Source organism: Falco punctatus, assembly GCF_963210335.1.
Source record: "Falco punctatus genome assembly, chromosome: Z".
Lineage (NCBI taxonomy): Eukaryota > Metazoa > Chordata > Aves > Falconiformes > Falconidae > Falco > Falco punctatus.
The window spans coordinates 84428306-84444326 of NC_137586.1; positions in this window are offsets into that span (position 1 = coordinate 84428306).

The window sequence follows — 16021 nt, forward strand, 5'->3', positions numbered from 1 at the left end:
AAATATTTTATACTATGGCTTGAAGAAAAAAATTCCTTTGTTCCAAATACAACTTTCCCACGTTTTGTTTACTCCTGTACCTTAGTGATGTATGATTCTGTGAAAAGCCATAGATTCTCATTATGTCTAATAGAGGGGGAAATGTCATGTTTTTCCCCAGTTCCATGCAGCTAAGTGCAATGAATAGCATCATAAGTGACAATATAATTACCAATCACCAAGAAAAGTATAGTACAGATATAATTTAATCCCCCTCATTCATGCTTTCCCAGGAACAAACTGTTCTAAACAGATTAAAAATTTAATTTTTAAGGATAATACTAGTTTTAACAAGATAACTAAAACCAGAGGGTCTGCATAAGAGGTGAAAAAACAAACCATTAATGTTTCTGTTGCTTGTCTATTGCTCATTAATTCTCTTATTTGACTGTGGACAGCAATTTCCATTTGGCAGCAGAGAGATGGTGTTCTCAGTAGGTCACCAGTAGCGTTACAACTGCAGTGTACTCAAGGACAGAACTGGGAACATTCCAACAACAAACCTCTGTCATGGAGAGCAATCCATGAAGAAGAAAGGTACACTCTAAATAATACGAGTTTCCTAATTTAGCAAACAGAGTATTATTAGTATATATCCAGAACACCAGAGGAAAAACAGGAAGGGGAAAATGACAGTGATTAGCTTATGCATGTTATCTAAGGAGAGCATCAGGAGCACTTAACATGAGATCTTAACTGGGACCAGACAACCATGTTGTGTTCATCAAACTACAGCTAATTTGCCAAAGGTTTAACCCTAAACCCAAACTAATTCTGAGTAGTTTAAAAGCTTTGCTAACAGAGGAAGATATGAGCAGGTAGCAGCTCATTTGGGGAGGCAAGATGCTGTGGGAAAGGTTGTTCGTTAATCAGTGCAGAAAATGAGGTGACTAGAGGTGACAAAGCTTGGTTAAGTATGAAACTAGGAGATACTTCCCTCATTATTCAGTTGTGCATTAACTGTCTCTGCTTGCCCGGGAGGGCTGTAGGAATGAAACTTAACAAGTCAAGGTAGGCCGACTAAAAAAATCACAAAAATCTTTTGAAGAGGCTGGTCCTGAAACAAAAGAAATGGGGAAAGAGAGGTGAGAAGAGGAAATTGAGGTTTCCTAGAAGGATTACACTGTTTCTTACATTAATTTGCCCTGCAACTATAATTACTAAGGAAATGCTTTCAACCTGTGCTGGGTTCAGCACTTGCAAGATGCTGCGACAAACAGATTCATTAGTGAAGGATTTTCAGGATTTCGGTGGCTGTGTGACTGCCTTTGTCAGCTACACAGAAATCCTGAACAATTCCTGTTCTGAAGTGCCTGCATTAAGTCTGAAAGCAAGAGTCCCATCCCAGAGCACGAGTAGCCCAGGGGCTAGCAACCTGCTTAGGCTGATCATCTGCTTCCCTTGGTGGACAGCACATGCTTCTGGGACTGCATATGGGAAACCTGCCGATTTTTCTTGGTCTTCAACTATAAGGATTTGCTTTCTGCTGGCTCTGGGATGATCCTTGGTTATTCTTTCTGTTTTCTGTCTGCAGATCATTCCATCGCCTTTCACATAACATCAAAGGAAAATTTGTACAAGAAGTCTTTTATTAGATTAATTGACTTTTTTGGAAAAAGAATAGACAAACTCTCAGGCAGAGTCCTATTCAGGTTACATTCTCAAGACTTTTCTCAGGTGACTTAAACAAGGATGTACATGCCCAAACTTTCCTGTTTATACCCAATTAAATTGGGTGGTTTAATATAGAGGATTATCTTGCCATGTGAATATCTTGTTTTGCTCACATCTTTTAATGGTCTCAGTTACAGCATTTGTCTACCATCTTCAGTCCTTAAGCTGTAGTTCTCTCTGTTCTGTCCTTTATCTCTTCAGCTATCCTGTTTGATTGGAAATCCAGAGAAATTCAGATAATTTTTCTAATAAAGAAAAGTAGGTATTTCAAATAGAGCACTCTTAAGTATGTGCTTATATCTGCTTAAGTGGTAGTGTTTTTCCTGAAATTGAGCCATATATTTGCCTGATTAAGGAAAGCTTTCAGTATGAAATTAAATATTTTGCTAAATGATGTCTACTATGAAAAAACAGACAGAAAAAGAAGTTAATGCAGAACCTGAGAGGACAGGAAATTGATGGTACACCATTACTCATGGAAGCCTAAATCAATGTCTTTTCCTACAGCAGCTCAGTTTAATGAGCTCCTAATACCAGGCAGAATCTTTTTCAATAAACAAGCCATTATATAGGAGTCACTTTGGCTATAAATTGCATCATTGATTTAATTGAGAAGGACACTTGCACAAAACCAGAGCATTTGTTCCTTAGAAATAACATGCTTTTAATGTTCATCCTTCCTCTGAACTCCGTTTTCCACATAAAACCCTGCTGGGAACACTCACACTCATTTCAGACAGCTGTACTGGTTAATTAATTACCAGTCCTTTGCTGGAGATCCCTGCTCCACCTCTCAGCTGGCTGGAGGGATTATGCCTAATACACTTCCAGCAGAGCCAAATGGGTACATTTAAATATCCAGTGAAGAGCAATTTCAGCTGAACAAAGTGAGTTGGCCTGAAAGGAAAAGGAAAAGCTCAAGTGATCCTTCGTACTGATACCAGTGGGGCCAGTAACTCCTGGTGACAGATGGTGGTGAGCAAGCAGGAGCAGCAGTGGCGCTTGCTCCAGCTGGATCTAGGACCTGGAATAATTTGACATGAGCTGTCTGTGGACAAGCGCCACAGAGGAGCACACCTCGTGGACCCCAGGACATGTGCTTGGAGGATGCCTGCTCTAAACCATCAGCAGAACATCTCACTGGGTTACTACATCCCATTCCTATTCTTGCAGTAATTAAAAACAGAAAAAAGGAAAATATTAAATATACCTCTAATGTAAAAAAAGATTGGGCCACTGAATTCCACTGAAGCTTGTGCAGTTGTACTAAGTTGTACTAAGGAGCATTTTAGAAGCTTTTGAACTTTTTAATGCTGTATCAGTAGGTTATTAAACATTGCAAAAAAGCTCCTGAAAACTAATTCTTGTGAAATCAGCTTGAAAGAGACCTTCATTTTCACAAGTACAAGAAGGGAGTTTTAATCACTATACCTCATCTTGTTAGGTTTTGTTCAGAAAGATTAGCACTTAGATTTGTGCCTGTCAAGAGTCCTAGGTGGAAGCCCTCATCAATTTAACATAACTAATTTTAGAAAGAATTAATTTTCCTTATTACTTGTAAATTAAATTTTTCTCAGGTTTGTTCTGAGGTTATATAAAAAGGCAATCCATTCTTCCAGAGCTCTTTACTCCCTAAGTACATCTATGCTTATTGCTGTTTCAGGCAGTCAAAATTGATTTCTTCAGAGTACTGAATCTCAGTGTCCTTCATAAAGTTATGGAACTCTTTCAAACAGAATCATGTAGATTCTCTGCCTTTTGTCACACAGCAGTTACACCATTGTTACTGCACAATTCCCTATATACTCTTTTCTATTATGTAATTCAAATTCCTGTAGAAACTACTACAGGGCACGAAAGGTACTGACAACTTTCTGCTGTAATAATGATTGCTTTCAGTGTATTTTTTATATCCTTCAATTTACAGCAGAATAACAGTTTGGCCTGTCAAAAAATAATAATAAAAAAAAAAATCTGTCAGCATGATACTGAAAAATCAGAGACAAAACTCTCTAATACCAAGGCTGGAGCGTTAGAAAGCAGGCATCCTTTATTTTCAGCGCTGGATGCAAGGAGGGTAAGTTCTGCCCAATATGCATACTGGCTTCATTCTCTGTTCATCATTATATGGCTGATCTATACCTACTAATGACATTTCTGAGAAACTATTAGAGTATTCATTACAGTTCTATGAATTACTTGTCCTATCTACTACGCCTAATGTGTCCTGATGTGTGGCCTAATGGGTCAGGGGTGCTCTGGTGGTTGTTTGGGACTTCTTCATCTCATCCTTTTCATGACCTTCTCTTCTTCTGGCCCTGTTCCATCACTCTTAGCTCTGTCTTGGTTTCAGACCAGTTCTTATCTACTTAGTAGCTAAACAACGTAATACAGTGTTGTACAGCTTAGCCATGTCATGGATATGTAGTTGCAACATTTACTGTTAAGCACACTGGTAACATTCCTCCAGTATCAAGTGATGAGAAAGAGAAGGAAAAAAAAAAAAAAGAAAAAAAAAAAAAAAAAAAGCAGCTTTGTAACAACTGTGAGTACATTTTTCTTCTCGGTAGCATGAAAGATTCATCTGGTATTGACCATCAGTAGTATATGAATTTCAAACAAGCCTGTAAGCAGAGAAAGTAGTAGTTGATGTGTTGAACTATTATATGATTTTTCATCCTAATTATCAAAGAAGTGCTCTGATCAGGAATCACTATATTGACGTAAGTCCTTGTTGTATGGCAAAGAGCATGCTTTGCTACCCTTTTACTTCACCAATATGCCTAACACTGTAGCGTCAAATAATACTTTAACTTTTCACAATCTATTTTCAATTTTTCTGAGCACATTTATGAGAAATATTTTACTTACAGGTGTTCACATACCACTTTATTAATACCTGATTCACTGAAGAGGAAATAAAAACACTGGCAAAAGAGAGTTATCCCATGAGCCTGCTGGTCTACAACACTTAGGAAAGTAGCACTTGTGTGTTGCAGCACTGTACATGGTTGTGTCCATAGAACAAGACATTTTAGTGCAACATATTCTCTAAAATTGTTTGAAGAACTCCTATTCCCTCACCAATCATAATTATTCCTGCAACTATCACAAGAGCAATTCCCACGCACAGTCAATTTTTTTAATTGAAGTAATTGGTAAAAATACACCAGACACTTCAGAGCATATTGTTCCAGAAAGAATACTCCATGTCATAACTAGATGATTAAAACATGCCTGACAGAAATCAGGAAGAATGTCGCGCACTCTCCAAACTATCAAGTTGTAACAAGGTCTTTTACCATCTCATACCAACATACTTTTCATGCCAGTCCCTCTGCCGCCACCTCCTCCTCACCTCAACCAGGGCATGTGTTGTCTCTCCTCTCTGCTTCTCCCTCTCTCCACTTTTTCTTCAGCTGCTCTCCCTTCATTTGCTCTCAACCACTTAACAGAACCAGCCACAGCTGCACCTTACCTACATCGGCCAACCCACCGCCCCTGAGGCCAACCCACAGCTGTGATAATTAATGATAATTAACCCAGCTTCATTCCTCTACAGAAGAAAACTCAGCTTTGGCATTACTGAAGCCAAAGGGGTGCTACCAGACTAAGTGTCAAATGGATCTGTGTCAGTGCTCTTACCTGACATGTTTGACCCAACAGAATGTGTTAGCAAAAACAGTGCAATATCAGATATACCTCAAAATCAGAATTATCTACAAGTAAACAAAACAATCAAGTAATAAAGTGTTATTCTAGATTTTATCCTGCATGCAGACTTGTGGCTTGTTGTGAGACTTGTAATGGAGTCCTGATTTCTTGTTTGTTTCTGCTTATTATTTTTGAAACAAAACACAGCGCTTCTCTGTACTCTGCCTACTGCCTCTGTCTTTTCTCTTCTATTTTAGACCTCTCTGGTGATGTCTGTAGATCACCAGCATAATCTCACTTCATTATTTTAAACAAGCAAGCAGCTGTACCTGTTAGGTTTAATAAAAGTATTTTTAAGAAACACTGTTGTTTACAATGTGTTATTGCATTCCTCTCAGCAAATAGCTGTAGCACAGCTCTAAACATCTGCCTCTGTACATGTTTTAAAAAGTATTTTTATGGTACCAAAGTAGTATATAATAATATTAATTTCAGGTTGTTTTTTTCAGTCACCACAACTAAACCAAATTAATTATGCTTCTGTATTTTTCTGCTTGTTCACAGTTTTTAAAAAAATTCTATGCATCAATGCTTAGTGAATTAATAGAATTACTAGAATGACCTATATTACATTATACTATGTTCAACAATTTACACACTAATGCATTAATATATACATAATTATATACAGTGAGCAATCATTACTCCTCCTTCATTTTAATCCATTTTTGCTAGTGTAGGCTAAGGCTGACCAGTACCAAACAGGCATGACAACCTAAGCATTTACAAATTCCCATGGAAAGCAAAATCCAAAACCAGTTTTGTTTCAGATCAAATCAAAATATTTCCAGCTAACTTAGTTGATTCCCATGATCCCCAAGTCCCCTGCTGTGATGGATAGCAGTCAGAAACCCAGGTAGCCAGGAGAGGCAGGGCTGTCCGGTGTGCCCACACTCCCAGCTGCAAAGCCTGGGGTTTAAGCTCTGAAACCACCTTCCCAAAAAAGGCTCCTGGGCTCAAGGTCTGCAGGCCAGCTCTGGGCTTCCAGCAGCTTCTTGGCTACCAGAAAACTAAGTATGTTTCTTTACTTTTACTGCCTGTCTGCTTGTATTTGGACAAAAGTTTATCAGGAATCAGTGCAGTGGAACATTTTAGTCAATTAAAATGAATATTAGTATTCTGCAACCATAACACTTTCCCCTGGTAGCTATCTAGCTAGCCTAACTGTCAGTGACATAGGGGAGAGAGCTGGGCTGATAGAGATCCTGAGAGGGATACCAAGAATTGTGATAAACTAATATGCATATGTGCATGTAAACTAATGTGCATATGCAAACATCTTCTGTATTTTAGAATAAACATTGCAATACAGAGTAGTATTCCCTACTCTGTTTTTGCGCTCTTCTTCACTGTCAACATAAAAATTAACTCTTGATACCAAAAGTTGTTTCTATATCCAATTAAAAGTAGCCAAAAGGGAGGATATTGTGACATTTATAAAAAAACTAATTATCTTCCTAAAAGTGCTTTTCTAAGAAATGGTGTGATGCACTCTTTTTTTTTTTTTTTTTTTTTTCATTTTCAGATTTATGTTGGCTATCATAAGCACAACAGTACAATGCAGGCAAGGACGGAAGGCGGAATAAGAAAGTGTACATGAGAGCCACAGAAACGGCAGAAGTGAAGATGCTCCAGCAGCAGAATTGATGAACCATACACAAGTGTACACCGCCTCCGTATCTTACATAATTCACACAACAACAGGTCTGAGAAGAGCAGTAACCTTCCTGAAGAGTGGGTGTTCAATACACATGCCTTTCCAAGACTGTTCTGCAAAGACAGAGTATTAACAATGTGGGTGAGGTGCTGAGAGTCAAAGAAAACAAAGATAATTAGAATCATGCCACAGTAAAAAAAAAAAAAAAAGGCTGAGGACATTCTCCCAACTTAGTGTTTGAAAGACAAGTTTAAAGAGTAACTGAAGAACCTGCCCTTGGGATGTTGTTTGTCTTAGTGGCTTATTCATACAGTTCATCCAGCTCTTAGTCATGCTGGTATCTAACCAATCCTGTTGTGTACTTTTTAAAAGCAGAACGGCACAAATCTCCTTCACATTCCTCCTGGAAATTTCTTTCTCCTGTGATGCCTAAAAAAGCCCTTCACAGCACCAAGAATGCTGGTGCCCTGTGACTGCACCTTATTATATTGAGCATGGTGGGATGTTTTGCTGTTACTCTGCCCTCACCTCCCCTATTTATTTGCTGCATTCAACTATTGTCTTTTATTATGTGGTGGGAGAACAACATCTTTGAGGCAGCAGTTGCCTTTTGAAATAGGTGACTACAGGACCTTGCACAATAACAATGCTACAGCCCCCAAAATTAACAGTGTGTGCGTGAGGGAGACAAGACAGTTGCTGCAGGTTCCATGTCTACCTATGGTATTATCCACATGTCGCCACCACAAAAGGCAGTGTCAAAACTTCTGCAAAATACTGTGTAGAACTCTTACAGCATGCTTTTGTGGGAATCAGCATTCCAGGAGAATACCCTTGGAATATTGGGGATATCAGCAGGAAGTCCTGTTATTTGCAGGTGTGCTTAAGAATGCTCCATAAGCATCACCAGAGGTGCCAAGCAGCTAAACACGACTCCAGCACACTAAGGTGATTGAAAGTACTCAGCCTGGCCTCACCAAGAGGAAGTCATGCTTGAGCAACCTGACGACCTTCTATGCAGAAATGACTAAGCTGCTAAATGAGGGGAGAGCAGTGGATATTGTTTATCTCTTGTATGATACAGGTTGTATATCTAAGTTATGAAGGGACTTCAGTAGGGCCCGTGACACTGTCTCCCAGAAGATCCTCATAGAGAAGCTGTTGACATACGGGCTGGATAAACAGGCAGTGAGGTGCACTGAAAATGCGCTGAACAACCAGGCCCAAAGGGTGGTGATCAGTGGCACTAATGGAGGTCACTAACAACAGGTGTACCCGAGGGGCCAACACTGCATCCAGTCGTGTTTAACATCTTCATTAATGATTTGGATCATGGGGCAGAATGTACCTTTAGCAAGTCTGCAGATGATGCAGAAGTGGGGGGACTGCTGATATCACCAGAGGGCCTTGCTGCCATCCAGAGGGACCTGGACAAGCTGGAAAATGGGCTGACAGGAACCTCAACAGTTCAGCCAGGGCAAGTGCCAAGTCCTGCACCTGAGGAGAGACAACCGCAGGCACCAGGGCATGCTGGGGCCACCCAGCTGGAAAGCAGCTTTGCAGAAAAGTACCCGTGTGTCCTGGTGGATACCAAGAAGAACACGAACCAGCAACGTGTCTTTGCCACAAAGGTGGCAAACAGTAGCCTGGCCTGCATTAGGCAAAGTATTGCCAGCAGGTTGAGGGAGGTGGTCCTTCCCCTCTATTAAGTGCTGGTGAGGCCACATGTGGAGTACCATGTCCAGTTCTGGGCGCCTTACTACTACAAAAGACATGGACATACTGGAGAGCGTCCAACAAAGGGCCATGAAGATGATGAAGGGACTGGAGCATCTCACCTATGAGGAGAGGCTGACAGAGCTGGGAGGCTGATCGGCCTGGAGAAGAGGAGGCTCAGGGGGATCTTACCAATGTCTACAAACACCTGAAAGGAGGATGCAAAGAAGACAGAGACAGGCTCTTTCTAGTAGTGCTCAGTGACAGGACTAGAGGCAATGGGCACAAACTGAAACAAAAGATTCCTTCTGAACATCAGGAAACGCTTTTTCACTGTGAGGGTGACCAAGAGCAGGCACAGGTTGCCCATAGAGGTTGGGGGGTCTCCATCCTTGCAGACATTAAAAAAATGTCTGGACATGGTTCTGGGCAAGTGTCTTTAGGTGATCCTGGTTGATAGGGTAGCTGGACCAGACGACCTGCAGAGGTCACTACCAATCCCACCCATTCTGTTGAGTCTGTGAAGTTGTCCTTAACTTGCATGAAAATCAAGAAGGCTATTTCACCATACTTCAAAGTTTCATAGGATTTTAGTAGTAACATGAAAGCCCCAGTAGGAACAGAAGTCCTACGGGACAAAAAGCTTAGAAAAATTGGACCCAAGGAGCTAAGATAACCTCAGAGAAATACTATGTGGAAGCCATAAAAAGAGATTGTTTCTAGCATTTGACGGGAACTTTTTGTTTCCAGTTATTTTTCTGATTTTGTGGTCAAGAGCCATAAAATGGCTTTTGTGGTGGTTTGACCATGGTTAGTCCCCAGATGCCTCGCAGGGCTGCCGCCCGCCGGCGCCCCCCGCGCGGTGCCGGGCAGAGCCCCTGTAACCCCCGGCTGGTGGGGCGAGGCCCGGGCAGGGAGAGCGCTCGGCAGTTCCCTCCCGGCACAGCGGGCTCCGCCGGGGGAAGCCGGGGGCCTTTGGGGCCGGCCACAGCAGGGCAGGGCGGGGAGAGATCCCCCCGGCCCTGACACACACCGTGTGCTGCCCTCCCCCGCGGGGCCCTCCCCGGGCGGGGGGCACGGCCTGCCCGGCCCTGGGCTGCCCGCGGGCTGCCCTGCCCGGCCCTGCCCTGCCCTGCCGGGGGGGCTCTGCTCCGGGCCGCTCCCCCCCGGCCTCCCCCTGCCCGGCCCTGCCCGGCCCTGCCCTGCCGGGGGGGCTCTGCTCCGGGCCGGTCCCCCCCGGCCTCCCCCTGCCCGGCCCTGCCCGGCCCTGCCCTGCCGGGGGGGCTCTGCTCCGGGCCGGTCCCCCCCGGCCTCCCCCTGCCCGGCCCTGCCCGGCCCTGCCCGGCCCTGCCCGGCCCTGCCGGGGGGGCTCTGCTCCGGGCCGGTCCCCCCCGGCCTCCCCCTGCCCGGCCCTGCCCGGCCCTGCCCTGCCGGGGGGGCTCTGCTCCGGGCCGCTCCCCCCCGGCCTCCCCCTGCCCGGCCCTGCCCTGCCGGAGGGGCTCTGCTCCGGGCCGCTCCCCCCCGGCCTCCCCCTGCCCGGCCCGGGGGCTGCAGGGCCGCTGCTCTCAGGCAGGCTCTCTGCTCTCTCCCGCAGCTCCGTGGGCCATTTCCCCCCCTCCTCAGCCGCGCTGCCCCCGAGGGGCTCCCGCCGTGGCTGCTGGGCTGGGCCGTGGCCAGCGCCGGGCCCGTCTGGCAGCCGGCGGCCACAGGCTCCACCGGGCACGGGGGCAGCGCCCGGCAGCCACCCACACCTCGCTGCGCACAACCAGTATAGCTTTGTTAAAATAATTTTTTCTTATTGAAGCTTGTTGGGTGCTGTGGCCAATTCCAGGACACTCTGGAAAACATAAAATAACCTACTTCTCAAGAAACAAATCCATATAAAGTGATGTTGCATTAAAGCGGTATTGCAGATGAAGTTTTCACATGCTTGCCGTGCAAGAAAAGTGTAGGAACTGGGGCTTATTAGTTACGAGGTTTGTTTGGTGGTGGGCAACATCCAGTATCAAGAAAGAAGAAAACATCTTTCCCAGCAGGCTTTGACCAGATTACTTCTGGCATGGAGGGAACATGGGAGAGACACTTCACAGCATCTGCTAATCCCATACTGACACGGGGGCCTTCATCTCCCAACATGTCCATGACTGCTCCTGCAGGAGAGAAAGCACCTGTGAAGCAGCTGGGTGGACGCAGGATTGGTGCAAGACAAGCCGAGAGAACTGGGGCCGCTTCACCCCCCCGCAAGCCCACAGGCCCCAACTCCCTTCCTGCTCTGGCGCCAAGGTAGGGGGGGGCTCACGGCGCAGCCAGGCCGGGGCGGTGCGGGGGGGCGCTGTGTGCGGGCGGCGGCGAGGGGCGCGGGGGTTGCGGGGGCGCGGGTGTGGCGGCCGCCCCTGGGCCCCCTTGGCCGCCCGCTGCGCCCCCGCGGGCCAGGCGCTGCCCGGGCGCGACTCAGCCCCGGCGGGGGCTCCGCCCCGCCCCGCCCCGCCCCGCCCCGCCCCGCCGGTGAGCCGCGGGGGCGGCCGCGCCTCGCCTCCCCTCAGCGCCGCTCGGGGCGGGACGGAGCGCGCTGTTCCCGCCGTCCCCTCAGGCGGCGGCTGCTGTGGCCGCGCCGGTGGCTGCTGGGCGGGAGCGGCCGGCGGCGCGGGCTGGGGCTGCGGGCTCCCGGCGTGCCGCTGGCGGGGCTGGTGCCGTGGGCGGGCAGAGCGCTTCCCGCGGCCGGCGCTGCCCCGGCACCCGCCGGTGCCTCCCCTCCCGCCCGGCGCGCCGTGAACGCGGGAGCAGACGCTGCCGACGGCGACAGGTAAAATCGGTCCCCTCGCCGTTCCCCGGACACCGCCGCCCGGTGCGGCGCCGCCTGGCCGCTGCCTGCCCCGCGGGGAGGGTGTGGCGCGGGCTCCTCGCGTTGTAGGGCGCGGCGCCGCGGCCGGGGCGCTGAGGGAGGGTCAGGCCGGAGCGGGGCGGTCGGTCTGTCCGTGCAGGTTTGCCGTGCAGGCCGCCCCCGGGGCGCTCGGCTGCCGGAGCTCGGCCCTGCGCGGCGGGTGCCCGAGGGAAGAGCCCGTGCCCGCGCTCCCTCGCCTAGCCTGCGCTTCTGTTTCTCAGGTGTGCTCTCTGTAACTCCTCTGCAGAGAAGTTGCCCGTCCCTGTTTTTACAGGTCTCCCTCAGGAAAAACGTGAGCCGTTAGGTTACAAGTCAGGATGCTGTGAGACAGGAGTGAGCAACAGCATGGACTTTAATGTAGAGAGCCCCAGCGAAAACTTCCCTACCATGCTGCAGTAATTGGTACCATAGGAAACGCCTCCAAGTGAGAGAACACTCGGAAGGATGATGTGGTGACAGGAAAAAAGTACTTGTTGATCTGGCTGGACTGCTCCAAACTTTCTTCAGTACTGCAAACACGGGAGATCCTGAGTGAGAAACATACAGATCCCCACCGTCCTGCAGTTAACCTCGCAAAACAGCAAGGCTGAAGAGACAGGTGCTTCGCTGTGGGAAGTTGCACTTTACAGGCTAGCTTTCCAAAACTGACCTTGATTCTGGCAACTTTGGCTCAGGGGCAGGGCAGGTGTTAGAACAGTAATTTTAAAATCAAGTTACTCTCATGTTAAATTTCAGCATGTTTATAACAGTGTAGGAAATCAGAGTTCTTGCTATAGTGAGTGAAGGAATTCACAGGGTTAATGTGGACATGAAGAATCACAAAAATATTTGAAGGATTGTTAGGCTCTTTAAACATGTAAGCACATCTTATTTCAGAGATGAGAATCTGTGACTTAATTTTACTGGAATGATTCTAGAATCTCTAAACACTACTGTGAAAGCCTATTTGTCTAACTCCAAGAGTGCCAAGGCACAGAGGGCAGAAAATCTGCCTTTCACATTGAAAAAGCAAGCAATACCTTGCAAGAACATTTATTTGTAGCACTCCTTTAGTCAGTGAAAATGCTGGTTATGTTTGTGTTTGTTTATATATTATAACATCGGTGAGCTTTGCCCCCCACCGTTTTGTGAGTATTTACACAGTTAGATTAATGAAACACTGTAGGAGTTTTTCTTGGTAGTTAAAATCTGTTTACAAATCAAGAAGCAAGAGTTGGAGTAAGAAGTGCTAAAACTTTGAAGTTTTAGTGGCTTTTCCTATGGTGATGGCAGCAGAATTTGTACCAGAATAGGACGCTATGTTATTACTCCTATATTTGTCAGCCTGACCTCAGTATAAGACCCAGCACAAATCCACAATAGCAGCTATCTACTTCTTGGAAACAAATCGTCATTGGCTTCAAAAACCAATTTTCATACTATGAGGTGCTTTGTGCTACTTCATCTCAGAGCACTTTCCAGGACAGAACTGCTTTTTGAAAATAAAGTGAAGCTCTTCATAGACTGAAAGAGTGTTCCAGCAATATGATTTGTACAAGAACACCAGAAATGTTGTTGATGATCTGAAAGACCAGCTCATGATTTGGTGTCACACACTAGGTTGCATAGGCCCTCATTCCTTAAACTGCTATCTTGGCACAAGTTTACTTCCGCAGCTGAAAAGCAGCTCTGTCAGTCCTTGCATCTCAATTACACATGTAGTGTTTCTGACATTGCAGTTAATTAGATTTAGGAATGTTTTATAATCCCAATCTGTTCAGCATTAATCTGTCATGAGTTACTAAACTAACTACCGTTCTAGGGAATCCGCTTGAACTGCGGTCTTTCACCTCAGAATACCTAGCTGTGGTGGTTTTGGACCAGGTTGTACCTAGTCCAGGTGTGGCATGTGTTTCCACTGAGCCAGTGTCAGTGTGTGTCTTACGGAAGTCCAGCTGCACATTGTTGCCACGGTGGCAGTTTTAGGATGATGCAGCCCCAAGCACATTCTCCTGTAATTAACAGATTCTCCAGATGAAATCACGGTTATCTTCATCCAGCATTCAGGAATGTATTCTGCATAATATTGTTCCAGTTGCAAATCTGTAATGCTTCCTTAGGATCATATAGTGTCTGATTCTGAAGTATTTGTGGATTTTTAGTCCCCAGTTTCTATTTCTTTCTCCACTTCCCTTTGCAGTGCAAAGTGTAGGTCAACCTGTAAATAACATGGCTGGATCCTAGCAGCACTGGTACCTGTGCTCTTTCTTTCCGGGGTTAGCCAGCCTTTGCAGACCTGACAGTCCGTCCCCACCTGCACCTGCATATATAATGATGAATAAGGTTTCTGAAATTAAATATATTAGTACCCTACAAGCCCTGGTGAGATCTTAAGGCACACTGAAACTGCTGACCTGCTTGCACAAAAACATCTTGGGCTTTCTCTACGGCAGGTTCATACACCATCCTGGCAACCCAATCTACTCCTAGTAGTCCTACAGACTTCTAACTATTGGCTTAGACTAGCCTTCCTCTACCCTCACTCACGTTAACAGTCTTGGTAAAGTCTACGGAGACATTGAATTTAAGAAATTGGAGGCATTCGATCAGATGTCAGAAAAAATCTCATTTTTAGCACTGAGCCACTGCATGACTTCAAGTAGTGTTATTCTCTTTCTGTGCCTGTTTAATGTTCTTTTGGCCTTGGCCTTAAAAGGTATTGCTGCAGGTGAAAAGGCTCATGTAAGGAGCACTGTATGCCATCACTTAAGAAAGCAATTTAAGTATCAAAAGAGCTTTAGATAAATATGAAAGAAATGCAATCACTGGTGACTTCCAGGTAGGTCAGAACCAAGGGAGAACACAATCAGAATTCCAGCATCTGTGCTAGCTGTTCTTTAGTTTGTTTCTGGAAACCTAAATGCACAAATGAATTTTCTTTAGTTTGTTTCTGGAAACCTAAATGCACAAATTAATTTTATACTTTTTATAAAATACTTGATAAAGGTCTTGAATATATTACTTGTCAAAAATATGCATTTCATAATAATGATTTGCACATGAATGAAAGCTGAGATAGACACTACTGAATCATGTACTTGCAGTATAATGGAATGAATCCTTAAAGTAATTTCAACCCAATTACTTCTAAAAAATACTTTGTCAAGACAGAGGGGGAAAACCAAGAACCGGTCAAAAGACGATGATAGTACCACAGTGGTGCCGCTGTTCTTAGCAGTGATCAGAAGTGGGATGTTTACTGCTATGGACAAACGAAGAAGTTCTGGCCCTCTTCTGTCCTCCTTTAGTGCTCGGAACAGGACTGCAGTCATACACTGACAGCCAAGCTTTAAGCATCTATGAAGGTTATAATTTTATCCAGATATTATTTTAAGTTTTTAATGTGTTTCTTGAAGCCTAGGTGGGACAACCTTTTTTTTTTTTTTTTCCCCCTCTTCACTGTGCTCACACACAGTGAGCAGTCTTTGTGAGGGCTATAAGCCCGGGAGTAAAATGCCACCAAAGGAGAACTGGTTCATCTCACACATTTGTCTCATGGGGTTTTTTTCCTCACGTTCCAAATACTGTGAGATGTCTTACGCAAACACATGCTATGTGTGACCATTATTACGCCATGTCACCAAATGACTATATTGAATAATAGTTAAATACTTTGTTAACCCAGTGCAAGTATGAAGCCCCCCTACCTAACTGTTCTCAGTGACTGATGAGCCACGGGGTGTCACTGCTTGGTAAAAGCACCTGTAAGCTGCAGAGCGTGATGCCATGGAGTGAAATAAATGGAGGGATGGAATCTGTGACAAATATGTCTTGTGTATTTCAACCAACTTTTTTTTGTTTCTTTGTTGGACTTTGTTTAGAACAAACTACATTCTTTGATTTTGGAATTCGAAGTAAAACTCCAATATCAAAGAGAGTAAAATTAACTGCTCTTCAGTTATTCACCAGAACATTACTAGTGCTTTCAGTGGTAAATAAAAATGAGTCTCTGTTAATTTCCTTTGCAGTTAAATGAATTAAACACTTTTCTTTCTCTAGAAATATACTGTAAATAACCCCCCCTGTAATTTTCTTAGTCTGATCTTGTCTTGGAATTACATTGCTCTGCCAACTGTTAAATATTGGTATTTTTTTCTTTTAAAGATTTTCCCTACGCATGCATAAGCAAGCACATAAAAGACATAAATAAAAGTAATTTAATTGTATTAGATGCAGGTATACATTTGTACAAGACCTTTTGTTATTTATACCACATTAAGCTCTTAATTTTTTTGAGTGAAAACTTCAGATTTTCTTTGATACTGTCAAATGTTTCTTTTGTTTTAGAGCTGATACAGTCT